At 46.1% G+C, this 22,582-nt stretch overlaps 1 pseudogene; it reads right to left on the bottom strand.

The window, feature by feature from the left end:
* Positions 1-19,114: 19,114 nt before the first annotated feature.
* Positions 19,115-19,266, bottom strand: LOC144493227 (U2 spliceosomal RNA; annotated as a pseudogene).
* Positions 19,267-22,582: the final 3,316 nt, after the last annotated feature.

The following is a 22,582-nucleotide window of genomic DNA, read 5'->3' as shown; positions in this document are numbered from 1 at the left end:
CCCACACTGCAGTTGGAAAGATTGACAGTATTGTTCCAGAGTGTTCTGTAGCTGTCCCTCTGCTGTGAATTCTTCTGAGCCTCGAGGGTGGGGGAGGGGGCAGGAAAAGAAGCAGCAAATCCCACAAGGAAATTTAAGTTATCTGATGAAAAATTTCAGGAGTCACTCTCCTGTCAGCAGAAGGACTTTTGAGAAACAGATTAGTGCAGGTCTGAACAGGAGATTTAATTTATGGAGAAGCCCTATAACCTTTGGTTAAAGTTTCAGTTGTTTGATCTTAAAATCAACATGCAGAACCGTGACCCCCTGAGCTTTAATGAAACATCACTACAATTTAGAAATCAAAGGTGTGAATCTCAGGGGGACTGCAGAGTTCAGCTGCCCCGTCCCCGCCTCACTCCCCCTGAAAATTATTCTACATTGTAACTTATCTTCTCCGCCCAAGAAACCAACTTAAGATATTTGCTGCATTCCCTGAACCATCAACAATATTTGATTTGATTTTGATTTGATTTATTATTGTCACATGTATTAGTATACAGTGAAAAGTATTGTTGCTTGCGCGCTATACAGACAAAGCATACCATTCATAGAGAAGGAAACAAGAGAGTGCAGAATGTAGTGTTACAGTCATAGCTAGGATGTAGAGAAAGATCAACTTCATGCAAGGTAGGCCCATTCAAAAGTCTGATAACAGCAGGGAAGAAGCTGTTCTTGAGTTGGTTGGTATGTGAGCTCAGACTTTTGTATCTTTTTCCCGATGGAAGAAGGTGGAAGAGAGAATGTCTGGAGTGCGTGGGGTCCTTAATAATGCTGGCTGCTTTGCCGAAGCAGCCGGAAGTGTAGACAGAGTCAATGGATGGGAGGCTGGTTTGCGTGATGGATTGGGCTACATTCATGATGTTTTGTAGTTCCTTGTGGTCTTGGGCAGAGCAAGAGCCATATCAAGCTGTGATACAACCAGAAAGAATGCTTTTTATGGTGCATCTGTAAAGAGAGTCGTAGCTGACATGCCAAATTTCCTTAGTCTTCTGAGAAAGTAGAGACATTGGTGTGGTTCGAAATCATTCATGTTTCATGTGTTTTTGCCAATTTTTCTATTTCAAAGCATTAATCCATTTAGTAACACGGTAGCATAGTGGTTAGCACTGCTGCCACACAGCGCCAGGGACCCAGGTTCGATCCCCAGCTTGGGTGACTATCTGTATGGAGTCTGCATGTTCTCCTCGTGTCTGCATGGGTTTCCACTGGGTGCTCCGGTTTCCTCCCACAGTCTGAAAGATGTGCTGATTAGGTGCATTGGCCATGCTCAATTCTCCCTTAGTGTATCCGAACAGACGTTGGAGTGTGGCGACTCGGGGACTTTCACAGTAACTTCATTGCGCTGTTAACGTAAGCCTACTTATGACTAATGAATAAGCTTTACTTTACCTTCAGCAGCCTGTTCAAACTGAATCAGCATCTTGAGTTGCAATGCTGTCGAGTTGAATTTCCACTTGTACTTAACCTCCTGATAGTTTAAGCATAGATGACAGTTATGCTACAACAAAGCTTTGAAAAAAAACCTGTCAACCCTGGCTCTTAAAGTAACAGGCTGTCACTTACACTGCTGATGTTGTGTAAGTAAAGCAATCAGCAGCCTCCGATAACATCTATAAAAGAAGCAAGGTGTAAGCTCAAGTTTCTAAAGTGTTGGTGGTGCAACATGACATCACCTCTGATACCAGCAGAGAGCTTTCAAGAGGGCGTATCCCTCTCAATTGTCCAGCTGACCGGGGTAACCTCAGAGTTTGATGACCCAAAATTAGTTCGAATATTTGGAACTGAGGAATAGTTCTGGCTGCATTCTGGAGATTGAAATGTTGCCAGATTCTGATGTTCTTACCTCATGAGCAGATATTTTCTTCTTGGGCACTCACACTGCAGATTGACTTGCCAATGCATGCCAAGGCTGCCTGCCCTAACAGCCTCTTGTAATTAATGGCTGACAGACACAATCTCACTTGGGATCTTATTCATACACCATTTTCCCAGGCTGCTCAGTACTGGAATTATATGCTTTCAGCGCTTTTTTAAGCAATGTATCGTTTTGATTTTTGCTAACCTCACAGTCTCTTACAAAGACTAGCTATAAGGGTCTTAGAAAAATTCCAGGGAAAAAGAGACATTTAAATAGGAAGGACCTGGATAGACAATAACAGAAAGACTGCCAAGGGCATTTTGCTAGATGGCAGTGTTGTAATGTTGATGGATTTGATCACTTGTTTATAGCACATAATCATGAGAACATGGACAGGAAAGCTGTACTTTATCACTGCACAGGTGCTAAAAAAAATTTAAATACTGCAGGTCAGATTCTGCATACGTAGATGATTTTGGCAATAATTTTACTTAGTGTTCATCAGATCATCGAAGCATACAGTTGGCAAGAAGCCAAACAGCCCATAAAGCCCTGTTCAATTAGCGCTACCCATGTAGAGCCATTGCCTTACCATTATTAATTGTGCTTGCACCATTCAGGTCATAACTGCTCTCTGCACAAATACAGGTAGGAAAGTAAGCTGTGAAGTGGACGTAAGGAGGTTACAAAGGGACATAGAGAAGTCAGGTGAGTGGGCAAAAATCTGGCAAAAGGAGCATAATGTGGGCAAATGTGAAATTGTCCATTTTGCAGGAGGAATAAAAAAGAAGCCGATTATCTAAACGATGAGAGATTACCGAGCTCCAAGGTGCAGAGGGATCTGGGTGTCCTAGTGCATAAGTCACATAAGCCTAGTATACTGGAACAGCAAGTAATTCGGAAAGCTAATAGAATGTTCTCATTATGAAGAGAACCGATTGCTAAAGTTGGAAGGTTGGTGAGACGATGGCCGGGATTCTCCAAAACAAATTCCAAGTGCCGAATTCGCATGAAAACTGGAGTAACTCCCGCTGAATTTTTTTAGCGGGATTTTCGGAATGCATCTCCCACGCTCTGTGCACTGCAGAGTGCCTCAGGGAGATTCACCCTGAAAATCAGGAGGGGGGCCTATTCCCGCTGGAGAGGCCAACAGCATAGCGCTGAGCGGGCCACTGTGCATTAGCCGAGCTTTCCGAGTGGAGATCGGCGTATGCGCAGTAGGCTCACACAGCCGGCCTCCTGATCGCTGGCCAGTCCCGTAACCCAGGCATTGCTGCCCCTCTGCCCCCCCCTCACCCCCCAATCGCTGGCTTCCCGAACCTCTCTGGGCAAGCCCTGATGTCCGTCCCCTCGGCCAGCCCTGATCTCCAACCCACCCCCCGACAGTCCTGAGCCCCCTCCCAGCAGCCCTGGCCATCCCCCATTCCACCCCCCCCCCCCCCCCCCCCCGCCCCCAGCAGCCCTGGCCTCCCACTCCCCCTCCACACCCGAATGGCCAGTCCCAATCACCCCTATCTCTCTCTCTCTCTCCCAGCAATCCTCTGGCAGAGTAGCAGCAGGACTGCCCACCCCCACCGATCCACACCCCAATAGGCTCTGACATCGCCCCCTTGGCACTGCCTGATGCCCGGTAGGTAGTGCCAAGGTACCTCTTGGGCATTAAATAAAAGCAAATTGCTGCGGATGCTGGAATCTGAAAGCATAAGAGAAAATGCTGGAAAATCTCAGCAGGCCTGGCAGCATCTGTAAGGAGAGAAAAGAAAGGCTTTGACAAAGGGTTGTCTGGACTCAAAACATCAGCTCTTTTCTCTGCTTACAGATGCTGCCAGACCTGCTGAGACTTTCCAGCATTTTCTCTTTTGGTGCCCCTTGGGCATTGTCCATTTGCCCTTGGGGGCCAGGCTGGCACTGCCCAGGGGCCATTCCCCTTACCTCCTGGGGGGGCCCTCAATGACCTCTGTTCCCTCTGATGGGGTCAGGCCGCCTGTTGCCTGTTAGTGGGGAGCGGTTGTAAACCTCGCTGGAGGGAACCACGCCTGGTGGGGGAGGGGGAGACGCTAATGGGATGTAAATCACGATTTAAATATTGTAATCAGCTCCGCGCTGATTTCCAGCATGGAGTTGATGACTCCAAATATCTTTGCCCCGGCGACGCACGGTGGCCATGACACCCACTGGGGAGCCTGCTAAGTGGCCTCTACTGATGCCTTTAGCAGTGCAATGGGCCAGGAGGATTGCCCCTGACATCTTAAGTATTGTATACAGTATTGGTCTCCTTATTTAAGGAAAGATGTAAATGTGTTAGAAGAATTTCAGAGCAGGTTTACGAGACTGATACCAGGAATGGGTACGGCTTCATGAGGAAAGGTTGGACAGGTTAGGTTTACATCCACGAGACTTTAGAAGAAGAAGAGGCGACTTGATCGAAACCTTTAAGATCCTGAGGGGTATTGACAGGGTGGATGTGAAGGGGATGTTTCCTCTTGTGGGAAAATCTTGAACCAGGGGTCACTGTTTAAAAATAGGTGACCACTCATTTAAGACAGAGATGAGAAGAAATTCTTTCTCTCAGAGGATGGTGAATCTCTGGAATTCTCTTTCTCAAAAGGCAGTGGAAGCAGAGTCTTTGAATATTTTAAGGCAGAGTTAAATAGATTCATGATCAACAAGGGGTGAAAGGTTGTTGGGGGGAGGCAGGAATTTGGAATTGAGGTTACAGTGAGATCTGCCATGATCTTATTGAATGCCGGAGCAGGCTCAAGGTGCCGATTGGCCTACTCCTGCCCCTAATTCATATGCATGAAAAATTATATCCTCATTTGCTCCCTGGATCAATTGCCTTAAACCTCTGCCCCTGGTATCTAACCCCCTGAACAGTGGAAACAGTTGTTTTCTTATCTATTCTATCAGAATGCCTCAATACTTTGAGCATCTGTATTAAATCGTCCTTTACTTTTCTCTGGTGTAAGGTGAAGAATCCCAGTTCCCTAGTCTCTTTCTGTAACAGAAGTCTGTCACCCTTGCTGCTGTTCAAGTAAATTTCTGCTGCACCCTTTCCAAGGCCTTGACATTCTACCTAAAGTGTGGCGCCCAGAATTGGACAGAATATTCCATGTGAGGTCTAACCAATGATTTATAAACCTTTAAAAATAATTTCCTTATCTTTGAACTTTGCTCCTCTACTTGCACCTCTATGGGCGGCACGGTGGCACAGTGGTTAGCACTGCTGCCTCACAGCGCCAGGACCCGGGTTCGATTCCTGGGTGCACACAGGGTGCCCTGAATGAGGCATGCATCTTCCTTCCTGCTTTTTCACCACAGATGGTGAAAAGCGGACTCCCCACTCTCGCCTGGCTGCCCACACCAATCGTATTATGGTACGGGCAGCTTAATATTCAGCTCAATTGGTTTGTTATAACAAGCTCAATTGCCCATTGACTCTTTTCAAAATAGTGGGCAGCAGGCCAATGTCCACCCTTGCCCACCCACCATATTGTGGGGACTGGGTCAGGAGTGGGAGAGAGGGAAGTGGGCTAGCCCCCTGTCATATTTGATGTGCACCCTCCCCGCACCCCCCCCCCCGCCCCCACAGAAAACAAGCTCATAAAATAGGGCAGCTCAAGAGGCAAAACAGCTTATTAAGCTTTCAGAGACTTCTTTGCAGAGTTATTTAAATTGTCCAATTCCCCCAAATATCAGCAATCTTTTTCTCTCCTTCAAATATTTATCCAATTCCCTTTCCAAAACTGCTCATGCAACTGTATCCACCTCCCATTCAGACAGTGCAATTGAAATCTTACACACATTACTTACAAGAGGTTTTCCTCATGTTAGTTCTGGTTCTCTTGCCAATTACATTAGATCTGTGCCCTCAGGTTATGAACTATTGAGCCATAGAATCAAATTCTCATTATTTACTCAATCTAAACCTTCCTGATTTTGCACAACTCCATTACATCTCCTCTTTCGCTCTTCGAAAGAGAATAACCACACCTTCTCCGCCCAATCCATGTAACTGTAATCCCTCACTCTAGTAAATCCCTTTTCTACTCTCTCCAAACATTTCAGGTAGGATTCTCCAATCTTGTCCATACCTGCACCACTGCATGTGAGAACGGAAAATTTGGCGTTCCGGCCAAAACTCCATTTCTTTCAGCGGCACTGGAGAACAAGAACGTAAGAACTAGGAGCAGGAATAGGCCATCTGGCCCCTCGAGCCTGCTCCACCATTCAGTACCTGAGCCTTTTATAAGGCAGGCCCAGGACTGGGCCTGCTGCACTGTAGTCCCGGGCAGGGTCAAGTTTGTGTACACCACTGTAGTGGTTTAGTTTGCATTCTATAATAAACTATGTTCCCTTCCAGTCGGGTTTCCTGAGTCATTACGACTTACATCCGGGCTTCTTCCAACATTGCTGTCCTGGGACTGCTGCAGTCTCAGCATTGGTTACTGCTACCAGTGGCACTTCTGGGATTAGAGAGCTGCTGGGATTGAGGAGCTGCTGGGATTAAGGAGCTGCAGGGATTAGAGAGCTGCTGGGATTAGAGAGCTGCTGGGATTAGAGACCTGCTGGGATTGAGGAGCTGCTGGGGTTAGAGAGCTGCTGGGATTAGAGAGCTGCTGGGATTGAGGACCGCCAGTTTTTGGGGTTGTCACATCTTTCCTTAAACTGGTGGGCCTGAACTTAAGCCTGAACTGCAGACCGTTAATTAGTTGCTGAGTATAAAATGGAACCGGAGCTTCCTTGACTAGCACAGGCGAGGTTACCCCTGACATTCCTGTTGATGGACAGGGCCACCGATGCCCTATAAGATCCCGGCCATGATACTGACATTATCCAAACAAACAGATTCAAACAACGTGTCATTTTACGGCTGTTCTTCTGGCCCATTTGAATTGGCAATAGTCATGTTTTCTGCTGTCTTGCTGACAGTAAAAGGGCACAGTAAGTAGTCTCACAACACCAGGTTAATGTCCAACAGGTTTATTTGGCAGCATACAGAGAAGGCAGTAGGTGAGCTGTTCGTTTGGAGAGCCTGTGCAGACACAACAGGCTGAATGGCCTCCCCATCTGCTGTGACAATATTGTGATTCTGTGGAATGTAGATCTCAGAGCTGCACCAGAGAATCCCTGCTGCAGAAGCTGTGTGGACATTCACATTTACATTTACAAGAATGTTGCCAGAGCTTTAAAATTGCAGCAATGGGAGAGATTGGATAGGCTCGAGTTGTTTCCCTTAAAACACAGGAAGGGAGAGGGTGACCTAACTGAGGTGTACAAAATGATGAGGGGCCTGGACAGATTAGTTTCCCCAAGCTGAGGTGTCAAACACCAGGGGGCATGGATTGAAGGTGATCGGTAGAAAGATTCGAGAAGGACATGGGGAAAGACTTTTTCACCCAGAGGATGTTGAAGGTTTGGGATTCACTGTCTAAATTGCTGGTTGAAGCTGAAATGCTCAACTCATTTAAGAGGTACCAGGATCTATATCTGAACTGCTGTAACCTGCAATAACCTGCAAGGCTACGGACCAGGTGCTGGAAAATAGGATTGAAATGAGCAGCTAGTTTATTTGTTCTCTTTGTCAGCTGGCACAGACACGATGGGTTGAATGGCCTCTTTCTGCACCATAACTTTTATAAGGTTCAATGATTTTATGATGTGTAACAGTTCCAATTCTTGTATCATGGAGCAGTGGGACGAGAGTTAAGACTCACAATCCAGCATCTCAAATTCCTGGACTCTGCTGTGGCAATGTGAAGAAACAGAAGATTGTCCACAAAGCCAAGGAGAAACAGATGGCTGCTTCACCCCTGAACAGACTCTGTGTGTCAGAACAACTGAGCAATCAGTGACAGTCTGGCCTCGTGGTTACCAACGATGTATAGTATTATGTGGGTAACCGCACAATTAAACACACACATATAGACACACACATGTACACACACGCACATTAACACACACACTCGTGTGCAAACTGTACACACACAAGTATACACACACATGCATGTATACACACATAGAAGCACACGCATACACACACACAGACAACTACACACACACACTTATACACGCAAACGCACGCAGACAACTACACACACAGACAACTACACACACACACATACACACAGACAACTACACACACACACACGCACATTAACACACACACACACGTGTGCAAACTGTCCACACACAGTTACATCTGCATACCATGCAGGCATACTCAGTCCCACAAATACAGACTCATACATACATAGAGCGACACATGCATGCAAGTGCATATGTATCACATATATGTATCACACACATATGTATACTCACACACACAGCTGCAAATACACATACAAACACCACAATAAGTACAGATTTTGGTTTCAAGGGTGTGACTGCACTAGCTGATCCATTTTACAATTACATTAGTGTATAGATATGGCTATGTGAGTGCTTGTTCCATAACTAGATTGATTGAGCTAAACTAGATTGTGTGTTTTCCCTTTATCTGTATTAGCCCTCGGGGTAATCCCTGAAAATAATAAATATCCACTCCGGTCCTGTATATTTAACACAATTCTCAGAACAGCCTGGCATAGGTATTGGAGCTCAAATGTAAATTTTGATAAGTGAAACATCTCTGCGTCATATATTTATTTATCCAAAAATGGTTAAGTATTTTTAGAATTTAAATCTAGTCTAAATTGTCTGCTTTGTGATTGGATTATATGAATCTGTGTTGACATTTCTCCCTTGCTGAGCAAGTTTATTATCACAGCAGATTAGACTATTACAGCTCACATGTGGGACTATAGCACTGTCTAGCATCGCACTAGTTCTGACTGTTTTATGACTCGATGCCATCTGTATCAAATACCGGTAGCTGTTTGTTGTTGTCTTTAGGGTCAACTGCTGAAAGCCTAGACTGGGCAAATGGATTACCATTTCTAACCACTGTCTGAAGCAGTAATAGATGAAATTACAAGGACTGTAATCGGAAGACAGTAGCTATTACCTTTGTAATTAATTACAGTATTGGGACTGGATTAGTTACTGAAAAACACAGGATAACATTGGATTTTATTGGATTTTGCTACTTTCTTTTTTTCCATCATGTTTTACCTCGGTTTCCCACCCGTTTTATCCTAAACGTACTGGCAGGTGCTTACGTAAGATTACATAGAATATAAGGCACAGAAACAGTCCATTTGGCCCAACAGTCCATGCTAGTGTTTAGGCTCCACTGCAGTATGGGTTTTATTAAGCCTCCTCCCATCTTTACTTACTTAAATCGATCACTGCCCAAAGATGTGCAGAATAGGTGGACTGGCCATGCTAAATTGCCACTTAGTATCCCAAGATGTGTAGGTTAGGGGGATTAGTGGTGTAAATACATGGGATTACGGGGATAGGGTCTGGGACGGAGTCAGTGCAGACTCGATGGGCCAAATGCATTGCACTGGCCTCTGGACTGTTCATTATTTGCTTCAGCCAGTCCCTGTGTTAGGGAGTTCCACATTCTTACCAGTCACGTTCCAAGTGCAATTGAATGTGTCATGACCTGCTCCTGATTCCAATGTCCGTACTTAGAGACAAAGACACAAGCTGTCTCAAAATCTCAAGGCATGAAAGCTGTCTGATCAGCCTAGCCACCCACCTCATTTAGAAAAGGATCTTGGACTTGTCTCATGTCACATGGTAAGACAGCTATGTTTTTTGCCTGCTTTTAAAAGTGAGGTTGAGGGGTGACTTGATAGAAGTCTACAAGATTATGAGGGACATGGACAGAGTGGATAGTCAGAAACTTTTTCCCAGGATGGAAGAGTCTATTACTTGGGGGGCATAGGTTTAAGGTGCGAGGGGCAAGGTTTAAAGGAAATGTACGGGGCAAGTTTTTTTACACAGAGGGTGGTGAGTGCCTGGAACTCACAACCGGAGGAGGTAGTGGAAGCAGATACAATAGTGACTTTTAAGGGGCATCTAGACAAATACATGAATAGGGTGGGAATAGAGGGATATGGTCCCCAGAAGGGTAAGGGATTTTAGTTCAGACAGCAGCATGGTCAGTGCAGGCTTGGAGGGCATAAGGGCCTGTGCCTGTGCTGTAATTTTCTTTGTTCTTTGTTCTAAAACCACTTGTTTTCATCTCCGTAATGGTACTCAACTTTGTCCATCTCATTTCATGCTTCTGAAACCCTCATTCATGCCTTTGTTTCCTCTAAGCTTGACTATTCCAATGCATTCCTGACTGGTTTCCGACATTCTACTCCCCCATAAACTTGAGGAAATTGAAAATGCTGATGCCCATGTTTGTATTCTCCCTGTCACCTCTGTGCTCACCGGCCTACATTGATTGCTGGTCAAACAATGTCTTCAGTTTAAAATTCTCATCCTTGTTTTAAAATCCAGGCCTTGCCTCTCCCTATCTCTGTAATGTTCTCCCGCCCTACAATCCTCTGAGATACCTGCACTCCACTAATTCTGGCCTCTTGTACATTCCCAATTAGAATTGCTCCAGTGTTGATGGCAATACTTCAGCTGCTTAGGCCACAAGCTCTTAAATACTTTCTCTAAAACTCTCCACCTCTCTCCCTTGCTTTCCTCCTTTAAGATACTGCTTAAAACCTACCTCTTTGACTAAGCTTTTGGTCATCTGACCACAACAAGCAAGATTTTACGGCCTCCCTCGTCCCGAAACCGTAAAATCCCACCCAATGTCAATGGATCTTTCTATGATCTGCCCCTCGCCCGCTCCGACTCCCGTGGTGGGTGGGGCGGTAAAATTTCAACCAATATCTCTTTATGCGGCTCAGCATCTTACTTTGTTTTATAATGCTCCTGTGAAGCATCTTGCAATATTTCATTACATTAATTCATTCGTGGAACATGGGCATCACTGGCTGGCCAGCATTTATTGCCCATCCTTAGTTGCTCTTGAGAAGGTGCAATTATTAATGGTGCAAAATAAAGTGTTGTTGATCTTTCTTGTAGTACATTTCAGTGCCACACCTGACAGCAAACTTATTCACCAGGCCAAAGAAACATCCAACATGATAGAAGTTTGTTATTCGCAACCAGGTACAAAACATCACCTGGATATAGCCCAGAGAGAAATGTCAGGTGCGGATGAGTGCACATCCACAATGGAGTTGACTCAAGTTTCCCTTCTGTGTTGCTGATGATTCATCCCCTGGCATGAGAGACAAAAATCTGCTCTTCAATTTTCTCTGCAACATTTTCTTGTGAATGCTTTAGGTTAATGGAAAACCCAATGGCGGCGGACCAAAACAGAAGGGCTCATGATCAACATGAGGAGACTGCAACAATCCTGCTGTGAAGGAAATGGGTCTCAAGGGATTCTCTTAGCAGCTGGCTTTTATTTCACCAAGCAAGTGGAAGGTTTGCGAGACTTGTGTGGGCAAGCTGGTGTGAACTTAAAATGTGAAGATACCAGAAAAACATGGAAAAATGCACTGCCTTAGCACGACACTGAAACCAGAATCTTCCTCATCTGAATCATTCAATCTTCTCTTCTCTGAGCCAATCTTACAAGTAATATAATTTCCCCCCCGATTGAAAAAGAGGATGAGATCAGCCAGTAGTTAGTTTAACATACATGATCGGGGCCGTCAATTGGGGGCAAGCATTGATAATGCTCATTTAAACCAAGTCTCCTGTCTCTCCTGCAAGATTGATGTTTAAGTGGCATGGTGGCAATTCCGCCTTGTGCTTTTAGTAATTGCCACCTTAAATTAGGCAAATAAATCTTTGTCAAGTAACACCTGAAGCATTTGAACTGACAAGTGACCCTTGGCACCTTGGCCTCACCAGAAAGATTCGGCTCCCTGAGGCTTGGCCATCTTGCAGCATGCTTGACCATTTTTATCAGAGCGGCCGCACTCCTCAGTTATCTCTCTTCCTATTTTTGACCTTTTCAGCTTTCTTCTGAAAGTAATTCTTCATTAAGGCCTTTGTCCCAGGCGACGTTATTTTATCTTTCTTCACTTCCTTCACCCATCCATTAAAAGTGATCATTTACTTTTTTACCCTCCTCATTCAATAGACAGTTTCACACACTCTGTTCACCCATAGATGTCCCTGTGCCCCTATGTTAAATCATTATTTGTGATATGATCTTCTTACTCCTTGTTTAAAACTCTCCAAAGTGATGTGATATGTGAGGCAATTAATTAAATTCTGAAAAAAAGTTGAACTTGCAACTCTTCACTTGATAATTAAAATCAGTTTTGCAAGTTCCATTTTCTAATGCTATCTACTTAGGCCCTCCTTCGAGATTCAGGCTGTACTTATATTATCATTGCAGCATTAGAATCGTATCATAGAATCCTGACAGTGCAGAAGAAACCATTTGGCCCATTGAGTATCCGACAGAGTATCCCACACAGGCCTTATCGCCATAAACCCACACATTTACCCTGCTAATCCACCTAACCATAGAACCATAGAAAATTACAGCTCAGAAACAGGCCTTTTGGCCCTTCCTGTCTGTGCCGAACCATTTTATGCCTAGTCCCACTGACCTGCACTTGGACCATATCCCTCCACACCCCTCTCATCCATGAACCCGTCCAAGTTTTTCTTAAATGTTAAAAGTGACCCCGCATTTACCACTTTATCCGGCAGCTCATTCCACACTCCCACCACTCTCTGCGTGAAGAAGCCCCCCCTAATATTCCCTTTAAACTTTTCTCCTTTCACCCTTAACCCATGCCCTCTGGTTTTTTTCTCCCCTCGCCTCAGCGGAAAAAGCCTGCTTGCATTCACTCTATCTATACCCATCAAAATCTTATACACCTCTATCAAACCTCCCCTCAATCTTCTACGCTCCAGGGAATAAAGTCCCAACCTATTCAATCTCTCTCTGTAACTCAGCTTCTCAAGTCCCGGCAACATCCTTGTGAACCTTCTCTGCACTCTTTCAATCTTATTTACATCCTTCCTGTAACTAGGTGACCAAAACTGTACACAATACTCCAAATTCGGCCTCACCAATGCCTTATATAACCTTACCATAACACTCCAACTTTTATACTCGATACTCCGATTTATAAAGGCCAATGTACCAAAGGCACTCTTTACGACCCTATCCACCTGTGACGTCACTTTTAGGGAATTCTGTACCTGTATTCCCAGATCCCTCTGTTCAACTGCACTCTTCAGAGTCCTACCATTTACCCTGTACGTTCTTCTTTGGTTTGTCCTTCCAAAGTGCAATATCTCACACTTGTCTGCGTTAAATTCCATTTGCCATTTTTTAGCCCATTTTTCTAGTTGGTCCAAATCCCTCTGCAAGCTTTGAAAACCTTCCTCACTGTCCACTACACCTCCAATCTTTGTATCATCAGCAAACTTGCTGATCCAATTGACCACATTATCATCCAGATCATTGATATAGATGACAAACAACAATGGACCCAACACCGATCCCTGCGACACACCACTAGTCACAGGCCTCCACTCAGAGAAGCAATCCTCCACAACCACTCTCTGGCTTCTTCCATTGAGCTAGTGTCTTATCCAATTTACTACCTCCCCATGTATACCTAGAGACTGAACCTTCCTAACTAACCTCCCATGAGGGACCTTGTCAAAGGCCTTGCTGAAATCCAGGTAGACAACATCCACCGCCTTCCCTTCATCCACTTTCCTGGTAACCTCCTCGAAAAACTCTAATAGATTGGTCAAACATGACCTACCACGCACAAATCCATGTTGACTCTCCCTAATAAGTCCCTGTCTATCCAAATATTTGTAGATCCTATCCCTTATCACACCTTCCAATAACTTGCCCACCACCGACGTCAAACTTACTGGCTGATAATTTCCCGGATTTCTTTTGGAACCTTTTTTAAACAACTAACCTACACATCATTGGACAATAAGGAGCAATTTAGCATGGCCAATCCACCCACATTATACATATTACATCAGTGGAAAGTAGATCTCCTTTGCGGGTGGCACAGTGGTTGGCACTGCTGCCTCACAGTACCAGAACCCCATGGTCAATTCCAGCCTTGGGTGACTGTGTGGAGTTTGCACCTTCTCCCTGTGTCTGCATGGGTTTCCTCCAGGTGCTCCAGTTTCCTCCCACAGTCCAAAGTTGTGCAGGTTAGATGGATTGGTCATGCTAAATTGCCCCTTAGTGTCCAAAGATGTGTAGATTCGGGAGATTAGCCATGGGAAACATGCGGGGTTACGGGGGTGGGCCTAGGTAACATGCTCTATCGGAGAGTCGGTGTAGACATGGTAGGCTGAATGGCCTCCTACATTGCAGGGATTCTATGCTTAATCAGCTCACATCCCACCCCGCTCATCGCCATAGTAGTTGGACGATCATATGGGTGGGAAACATATCCCCTAGAATCTTCCAGTTCCTGGTCATCTCGGATATGCTGAAAAATTGAGACCAAAATATTGGGATAAATCTTGCAAGTCTCCCAATCCATCCGGCAGAATCACATTATTTCTGCACCAGGTGCTGGACTCCTGAATGTTGCTGGGAAACCTTCCAACAACAATGCGTGAAGTCAGACGGTCAGGATATCTGCTTGGAACGTTGAGAATGGAAAGCTAGCGAAGTAATCGGGGAGTTCCCCAGGAGGTCTGTCCTGTATACATGCATCAGCATCCATTAATCCCTGAGTATGAATCTCATCACACATCAATGAAACTGAACATATTAACAGTCACCATCAGCACAACTTCGTAAAACTAATCGATCAAATTAATTGTATGTACATTATTAAAAATAATAGCCTGCAGTAATTTCAAGGCAGTAATTTAATCTAGGCTTAAAATGGCAGCTCAGAACTGTGGAAGCTTTATTTTTGCTGTATCATTTTATCCCCTCACTAACAGTCAGTGTGAGTTATGCTCCATGGAAGGATAATTAAGACAAGCAAAGAGGTGTAAGTAACCACAATTTGACAAAGTGTTGTCCTGTATGGGGTAACATCTTCAGTTATGCTTCTAAACAGTGGCTAGCCTGGTATGAACACATTAAGTTTGCTTAAGGTGTGACTCAACTATCATGGAGAGGGCCAAGGTGAAATACTCTGTGAGAGAGTCAGTGCAGACTCAATGGGCCGAATGGCCTCTTCTGCACTGTAGGGATTCTATGTCAGCCAGACCAGGTAAGGATGGCAAATTTCCTTCCCTAAAGGACATTAGTGAATCAAATGGAATCTTCTATGTAGACTCCACCCTATCTAAAAAGTTGGGGAAATAAGTGGCATATTGAACTTGCCTGCTAACCTTTCATCACTGGGACCTGGATTCTGTACTGCTGGGCTGAAATTCTTCTTGCCCAGCCAACTGTCTGAGCTTTAGGTAAAGCCTCCAGATTCAGCCCAACTTCTCTTGGATCACACAATTCTTCACTGAAATGGTCAAATGGCAGAAGTAATTTTATGCAATTACACTCCCCTTTAAAGAAAAGGATGAATAATGGTGGGTATGTGGCTGCTTTCTCACCATTGACTCCCGCTGGGGTGGCCAGGCAGTGGGATGATATTTTTATAAGGTCACTCCAAATGTGTCTCGTGTGAAAATGTACAGCTAGAGGTGTTATGCAGAAGCTAGGAGGAATGCATATCCTGGTCCCATCCTCATCTTCAATCCATAGGCATGGTTTTAGCTTCACACATAGACTGACAATAAACACCCTGTTGTCTTGTCTTGTTCACTCATCTGCTGCTGTTTTGTTTCTCTTCCTGCACCCGGTGATGCACAAGGCAGATTTTCACCTGTTCCCATAGAAAGGTTTTTTTTTTCCCGGAATAGGTCACTAGTCTGTTGTCAGGGGCTTATAGCTTGAGGGGCACCACTTCACATCAAGCATGGCTGACCAGGAGTCTCTCCCACTCTTACCGCCAGCCATTGGCCTGTTGAAAGGATTAACCGGCTATAAGTCAATCTGTCCGGCCGCATTATGAACACCCACCTTCTTTACATCAAGTCCTGGGGTGGGACTTGACCCAGAGCTTCTGGTTCAGAGGCAGGGGTGCTACGGTAGCACAGTGGTTAGCACTGCTGCTTCACAGCTCCAGGGACCGGGGTTCGATTCCTGGCTTAGGTCACTGTCTGTGTGGAGTTTGCACATTCTCCTCGTGTCTGCGTGGGTTTCCTCTGGGTGCTCCGGTTTCCTCCCACAGTCCAAAGATGTGCGGGTTAGGTTGATTGGCCATGCTAAAAATTGCCCCTTAGTGTCCTGAGGTGCGTAGGTTAGAGGGATTAGCGGGTAAATATGTAGGGATATGGGGGAAGGGCCTGGGTGGGGTTCTGGTCGGTGCAGACTCGATGGGCCAAATGGCCTCTTTCTGCACTGTAGGGTTTCTATGATGATACCCACTGTGCCAGTGTTGTCAGACTCAGTTTAGCAACAATTTACTCAAGGTAACATTGGAAAAACTAAAGCCATTGGGCAGAATCTTCCCAAAAATGCAGAGTGTTATCTCAGGTGAGAAAACCCGTGTGAAACTCGCGGGCTGCACAGGTGGTTTTTCTTGTCATATTCAACAGTAAGTAGTCTCACAACAGCAGGTTGAAGTCCAATAGGTTTATTTGGTAGCACGAGCTTTCAGAGTGTTGCCCCTTCATCAGTTGAGGGACAATGCTTCAAAAGCTCGTGCTACCAAATAAACCTGTTGGACTTTAACCTGGTGTTGTGAGACTACTTACTGTGCCCACCCCAGTCCAATGCCAGCATCGCCACATCATATTCAACAGCACAGTGCATTTTTGAAGGGAAGTCAGATTCAGACAGTCAGCTGGAAGGGCGGGTCCTAAAGACACTGGCAAGGCCAGGAATTCCGAGTTCAATCTCTGACTTAAATAAAATGACCCCCCGACAGGAAATTGGGACCCCTGCGCCCCCATTGGGTCTCTCCCATCTGCCACGCATCCACTACTCAAGTATCGGGGCTCTCACTCCCACAGGCATTAGGGTTCACCCTCTCACCACTCACGCAAATATGGGGGCTAAAGAGATCAAGGGATATGGGGGGAAGGCAGGATCAGGACATTGAATTTGATGATCAGCCACGATCAAAATGAATGGTGGAGCAGGCTCGAAGGGCCGAATGGCCTCCTCCTGCTTCTATTTGAGGATAAGGGGTAAACCTTTTAAGACTGAGGTGAGGAGAAATTTCTTTACCCAGAGTGTAGTGAATGTGTGGAATTCACTACCACAAAAAGTAGTTGAGGCCAAAACGTCGTGTGATTTCAGGAATAAATTACAAAGACCTCTTGGGACTAAAGGGATCAAGGGATGTGGTGGGAAGGTCGGATCAGAATATTGAATATGATGATTAGCCATGATCAAAATGAATGACGGAGCAAGCTCAAAGGGCTGAATGGCCTACCCCTGCTTCTAGTTTCTATGTTTCGTTGAGGGCGATTCTCCCAAAAGTGTTGAATTGGTGGGAAAGCTGGTCTAGATCACAACTGTTTTTTCAGTGCAACTTCAGACCTGAATCTCCGCACTCTGTGCACTGCAGAGGTCACAATCGTGAATATCATTAAAAGCCCGGGGGAGGGAGGGGGGGGCCTATTTGTGCCAGAGACTGACAGCTCCGGAACTCTGCGCATGCGCAGTGGTCCCGATCTGTCAGTCTCCCCGTTTGCTGGCCAGCGGTTGAGCTGGGGTTAGACCCCAGGGGACAGGCCCCTCCCAGGGGACAGGCCCCTCCCGGCAAACCACCACCCCCTCTCCAGCCCACCCCGATCGCTGGCCTCCCTCCAACCCCGACCGATCCCAATGCAGAGTGGCAGCGGGATCCGCCACCCCCACCAATTGTCCCGAGGCCCTGCCCGATGCCCAATGGATATGCCCAAAGGCATGGGCACTTTGCCCCTTGGGCAGTGCCAAGGGGCACAGGCTGGCACTGCCAGGGTGTCCATGCCCAGGGGGCACCATCCCCCCCCCCCAGCCTGACCCCCTGGGGGCCCCGATTGCCCTCCCTTCACTCCAGCAGGGTCTCTCATTAGTTCCTTGAATCTGGGGAGCTACTCTAAACCCCGCCGGAATGAAATACTTCTGGCAGGGTGGGAGATGCCATCGGGCCCGGCAAGTTCCGTGCCGGGCCCGATAATCACATTTAAAATGCATTTAAAATATATGTAAAACATATTCAAATGACTTACCTCACGTCCCACTGGTTTTCTGCGTGTTCCCGGCGGCGCCATTTTCTTCCGGTTGGGAGATGCACGCAGGTCGTAAATACTCGCGAGGAACCCGCGAAATGGCCGACACGCGCATCTCCCAACCCAACCCGCCAGAAAAGTTGCAGGTCGCAATGGGAGAATCGGGCCCTATGTCTCTATGTTCCCACCATGGAAGGTCAGGAACCCTATTAACAGACGCTTACGTCTATTTAGTGGGCTTCCACGCTCTATTATCTTCCAATATGAGATAATCATCCAGTTTAAAACAGGTTCTGGCAAACAGAGACCTGACAAGGAGAATCCGCTGTGGAGAGTGGGGCGGGGGGTGGGGGGAGGGGGTGGTGGGCACAGATAAGTCCAGCCCTAGAGGAGAGAAGGGCAAACCTGGGGAGTATTCTGGCAGTGCCAAGCGAGGGGGGCTTCCATTGGGGATGCTCACAAGATGGGGGGTGGGTTCCCCCATGTCCGTGGGGGAGGGGTTCCCTGTGTCCATGGTGGCGGCGGGGGGGAGGGCAGAGGGATCTTTTTCCACAATCTCTTGAAAGCCAAGGCTACTGCCGGGATGGGCTCGTGGGACTTGCCTCCTGAATATTTTTTGATTGAGTGTCTGGTGGATGTGATGAAAGAAGGCAGGAGGAGCTGGAATGGAGCCAGCTGAGTACTCACTGCTTTTTCCATCTAAATTGACAGTCAAAAAATGATAAAATTCTAGCCCATTATATGAATACAAGTCTTTTTTTTAATACTTTTCCAATTCAATCAAATCAAATCCAATTCAGAGTCTCAACAAGTAGAGACATTTCAGATCCAGGCTGACAAGACAGGGCGAGCAACCAAACCACCCTGTCCTGGGCCTGATCTACATGAGCCAAGCTGATTGGAGAAGGGGGAGGTTCCTCCTCCAAGACTTGAGCTCATTTGCATCTTAGCCAAAAGGCCGAGATGCCGCTTTAAAAAATTGCTTCATATGAAACATATGAAGCCTCAGCGTAACCTAATGACCTCAACCAAGTGCGGCCGACAATGGGGTGCCAACCATACACTTGATCTTAGCCAAAAGGCCGAGATGCCGCTTTTAAAAATTGCTTCATATGAAACATATGAAGCTTCAATGTAACCTAATGACCTCAACCAAGTGCAGCATCCTCTCCATACTACACTTGATCTTAGCCAAAAGGCCGAGAAGCGATACAAGTTACTGTTGGTGTAGATTGAAGGAACTTAATATCTAGGTTGTGCTTTCACTCAACTTGCCCAAGGGCAGTTGAGAGTCAACCACATTGCTGTGACTCTGGAGTCACATGTCGGCCAGACCGGGTAAGGATGGCAGATTTCCTTCCCTAAAGGGCATTAGTAAACCAGATGGGTTTTTCCAACAATGGTTTCATGGTCATCAGTAGATTCTTAATTCCAGATTGTTTTTTTTATTGAATTCAAATTCCACTATCTGCCGTGATGGAATTCGAACCCAGGTCCCCAGGTCATTAGCTGAGTTTCTGGATTAATAGTCTAGCAAGAATACCACTAGGCCATCACCTTCCCCTTTCACAGGGAAGCTAGTGTGAAACTGAAGAGTGGGATTCAAATTTTTTGATTGGGAACACAATGGCTGACTTTATCTGCTACAGCGTGTTCTGGTGGTGTTACGTTTAATTTCAATGGGATTTCAATGACCACCCTCATTGACACTTTATGATTAATGAACAACAAATATATTTTCTGTGCAATAGGAGTGTCTGCCTAGCTCACTCCTCCCTTGGCAATGGAGTGCTCTATTAATATGAAATGCTCCAATGAAAGCCTTGGCATGGAACTGTTGAAATCTCGCCATTGCAGGGAATTGAGACAAAATGACAAATAGGATTGGAATTCAATATTGGATCCTCGGAATGGGAGTTTACAGCTTTATTGGTAGAACTGCTGGGTCATCAGTAGATTTATTTCATACCTATCCAGGAGATCTGTGCCAAAAGCCAGCAAATATTGGATGCAAGCACATTTCCTGAATGTGGAAAGACTTGAATAATGGAATTTTATCATTTCATACAAATCGTCATTGGAATACTTGCTGTTTGAAAGCAGACAGTAACAATTCATTCATTGCTTATATGCTTCTATGGGATATATTATTCAAAAAAATATGACACAATTTTTCTGCCAGACAATGGTCAGATTGGTAAGTGTGCACACTGGGAATATGAGGTACTTAGTCATCGTGTGGAAAACAATGGGGGGGATTCTCCAGGACTACTAGCTCCTGTCAGGAATTGCGTTGGCCTGGAGAATCGGGAATTGGGCAGAAAATGGGTCTTGCCCCAGGTGCCAAATCCATTGCGATGCCCCCTTCCGCCACCCCAGCCCCGATCACACTCCCAGCCAGAGCGGGCGGGAAGCTGATAATTATTCAAATTCCCTCTTTTAAGCAGGCTTGAACTCAATTGAATTCCCTCCCACTATTCACCCTCCTCCCCAGCAGGATCTGAACCGGGCAGGCTTTGGTACTGGTCCTGATAAGCGTAGACTTGTTGCAAGGGGTCAAGGAGGTAAGTCCAATGCCCATATGGCCTCTGCCACTGCCAGGCTGCAGAGGAAGGGTCCCTCCGCTAAAGAATCCTGGCGGTTGGGTGGACTCGGGCTGGGGGCAAGGCTACACTCTATCCCACGATGGGGGTCTCATGGCTGGAGGCTGGACCTCCCCTACTTCTTTGGGCTCTAAGCATAATTCCCCACTTCTGTCACTGAGAGGTCCGATTTTTTCCCTGACAACCCTTTTGTTCCTAATGTATGAATAAAATGCCTTGGGATTCTCCTTAATCCTGTCTGCCAAGGACATTTCGTGACCCCTTTTGGCCCTTCTAATTCCTCATTTGAGTTCTTTCCTACTTTCTTTTGCTGTTTGTGATTTATATAAACGATCTGGAAGAAGGTGTAACTGGGGTGATCAGTAAGTTTGCGGACGACACGAAAATGGCTGGACTTGCAGATAGTGAGGAACATTGTCAGAAGCTACAGAAGGATATAGATAGGCTAGAAATTTGGGCAAAGAAATGGCAGATGGAGTTCAATCCAGATAAATGCGAAGTGATGCATTTTGGTAGAACTAACGTACGGGGGAGCTATACAATAAATGGCAGAACCATAAAGGGTGTAGATACGCAGAAGGACCTGGGTGTGCAAGTCCACAGATCCTTGAAGGTGATGTCACAGGTGGAGAAGGTAGTGAATAAGGCATATGGCATGCTTGCCTTTATAGGACGGGGCGTAGAGTATAAAAGTTGGGGTCTGATGTTGCAGTTGTATAGAACGTTGGTTCGGCCGCATTTGGAATACTGCGCCCAGTTCTGGTTGCCACACTACCGGAAGGATGTGGAGGCTTTGGAGAGAGTACAGAGGAGGTTTACCAGGATGATGCCTGGTATGGAAGGGCTTAGTTATGAGGAGAGATTGGGTAAACTGGGGTTGTTCTCACTGGAAAGACGGAGGATGAGGGGTGACCGAATAGAGGTGTATAAAATTATGAAAGGCATAGATAGGGTGAACACTGGGAAGCTTTTTCCCAAGTCGGTGGTGACGTTCACGAGGGGTCATAGGTTCAAGGTGAAGGGGGGGAGGTTTAACACGGATATCAGAAGGACGTATTTTACACAGAGGGTGGTGGGGGCCTGGAATGCGCTGTCGGGCAAGGTGGTGGAGGCGGACACACTGGGAACGTTTAAGACTTATCTAGATAGCCACATGAACGGAGTGGGAATGGAGGGATACAAAAGAATGGTCAAGTTTGGACCAGGGAGCGGCGCGGGCTTGGAGGGCCGAAGGGCCTGTTCCTGTGCTGTATTGTTCTTTGTTCTTTGTTCTTAAATGCTCTAAGTTGCGGGGCTATGGACCATGTCCAGGAAGATGGATTTAGAAAGGGCACCTAGGTGTCATAGAGCCATAGGCGTTTACAGGCTCTTCAGCCCAACTTGCTGCCTTTTTTTTAAACCATTACTCCAATTGCCCGGGTTTGGCTCATATCCCTCCATACCCATCTTACCCATGCAATTGTTTAAATGCTTTTTAAAAGACAAAATTGTACCCGCCTCTACTACTACCTGTTTTGGGTCAGCATGGACAAGATGGGCCAAATGGCCTTTTCTGTGCTGTATCATTCTATGGTTCTAACAGCACAGAAACAGCTTATTTGGCTCAACAGCTCTATTCCTGTGTTTCTGCTCCACATGAACCTCCTCCCACCTTACTGTGCCTAAGATAGCCTTGAATTCCATTCTTCCACATGTTTATCTAGCTTCCCCCAAAATATATCATCGAAGAATCATAGAATCCCTACAGTGCAGAAGGAGGCCACTCGGCCCATCGAGCCCAAACCGACAACATTTCCTATCCCCATAACTTCATACATGTACCCTGCTAATCGCCCTGACACTAAGGGGCAATTTAGCCTGGCCGATCCACCTAAACTGCACATCTTTGGACTGTGGGAGGAAACCGGAGCACCCGGAGGAAACC

Source organism: Mustelus asterias, chromosome 4, assembly GCF_964213995.1.
Source record: "Mustelus asterias chromosome 4, sMusAst1.hap1.1, whole genome shotgun sequence".
Classification (NCBI taxonomy): domain Eukaryota; kingdom Metazoa; phylum Chordata; class Chondrichthyes; order Carcharhiniformes; family Triakidae; genus Mustelus; species Mustelus asterias.
This window is presented reverse-complemented; position numbering and strand designations above follow the sequence as displayed.